The 1,644-nt window shown below is 40.2% G+C and overlaps 1 long non-coding RNA gene across 1 annotated transcript; it reads left to right on the top strand.

Moving 5' to 3' along the window:
* The first annotated feature begins 237 nt into the window (after positions 1-237).
* On the top strand, positions 238-1,444 carry LOC116387452 (uncharacterized). Its single transcript, XR_004213017.1, has 3 exons — positions 238-315; positions 1,156-1,207; positions 1,371-1,444. It is a non-coding gene; the product is annotated as an uncharacterized LOC116387452 (long non-coding RNA).
* Positions 1,445-1,644: the final 200 nt, after the last annotated feature.

The raw sequence follows: 1,644 nt of genomic DNA, 5'->3' as shown, positions 1-1,644 counted from the left end.
TATCACCTTTTATTTAATGTGTTACTTGGTGTTTGTTTGTAATTATGTATCCTCATTTTTATAAGTACATTTTAATCATTCACACTAAGTAATATCTACTAAACTACTGTATTGAATGCACTACCTGACACAACAAAGTAAAATGTACTTGGGTAATACCAATAAAACCTGGCAACCTATAGCGCTAACTCAGGGGGTGACGTCAGAGGAGATTTCGCGCTCCTTTCTTCAAGGAGACGACGGAACAGCAGAACCTGAACAAGGACGGCAGCGTTTCACCTGAGGAGAGGAACTTCATGGACGGGAGCCATTGGGGTAGGTTATATGTTTAATTAATACTCTACGTTGCTGTTGAGCCTTCGGTCAAGTCTGTGTTTGAGTTGTGAACACTGAAGAGTAGCGAACTGGTCAGTTTAGCGTGCTAGCTAGTTAGGCTATCATGCTAGCTAACTTGGGGCAGCATTACAGACATGGCTCACGGCGCTACATTTTGTGGACATGTTTTTGGTGGTTTTGGTCACGATTTTACAGGGTTCCCCCTTGAAAAGTTGTTGGCCTGGGGACACGGTGCTCGACCAGCTGCGCTCTGTCGATGAGGGGGAGGGGGAATTACTTCGGTTTTGTGAAGCCCACTTCTGCCACACAGGTGCTTTGCTGTGCTGCCACACACGCACAGCGCGCTTTCTCTCGGACATCCTCAAGTGCAGCCTGAGGAAAATGTGACAAGACAGGGGAATCATAGCTAAGCAGCAACAAGCACACTGGTCATGTGCTAAAAAATATCCCATACGTGGTGGAATTAGTGACTTTAGAGCGAGTCTAATACACTTAACATTATTTTGTGACATATTTTTACAGTAAGTTATATTTCTGTCATTAGTTTTAAACTGGTCTCTTATGTCTCTATCCAATGTGGTGTCCTTGATGATGAAGGCTTTGGGCATGAAACAAGGTGCCAGTACTGTGTTGAGTTAGTGTTGCATATCAACATGACCAGGCCTGCTGTGTATCTCAGTATTAACGTTATGTTGGCTTGTTTATGTGCTGTTTTTTTGTGTGGGGATAAAACATGCTATCAATATGAAGATTTAAGCCAAATTCAGATTTAATGTTGTGTGTTCATGTTTTAACATAATTTCTCTATATATTTCACAGAATATTAAAGGACGTTCACTCTCAGCAAGTTGACATCAACAGTTGACACAAGGTAAAATCAACTTAGTACTGTTATAGTTTAATTAACTTGACATACATTTGAAGTCATAGTTTGTGTTGCTGTGAATAGTACATTATACTGGGAGGACTACTGCATTAATTGTTTTAGCAAGGTACCTCATCTTGATTATGTTTTTTATTGTCTTTTGTTTCAGATCAATGAGGAGTTCAGAAGAATAACCACAGTTCATCTGGAGCGAAACTTTTTGTCGAAATTGGACAATTGCACTTCCAACTTTCTGGAGATACTTGGGACAAAGGGCGGAGTTACAGGAACCAAGACCCATGCTGGAATCACCCAGCCTGGTAAAGTTTAGATATCTAATATTATATAAAATTATGTTGGGCTCATATACACTGAGAATAGATGCATAATGACGCATTTGAACACATTCAATATTTGTTTGTTTCCCCCACTATCGTCATTTT

Source organism: Anarrhichthys ocellatus, unplaced genomic scaffold (genome assembly GCF_004355925.1).
Source record: "Anarrhichthys ocellatus isolate YVR2014 unplaced genomic scaffold, GSC_Weel_1.0 scaffold15, whole genome shotgun sequence".
Classification (NCBI taxonomy): Eukaryota; Metazoa; Chordata; class Actinopteri; order Perciformes; family Anarhichadidae; genus Anarrhichthys; species Anarrhichthys ocellatus.
The sequence above is the reverse complement of the archived record's forward strand: the minus strand, read 5'-3'. Positions and strand labels throughout refer to the sequence as shown.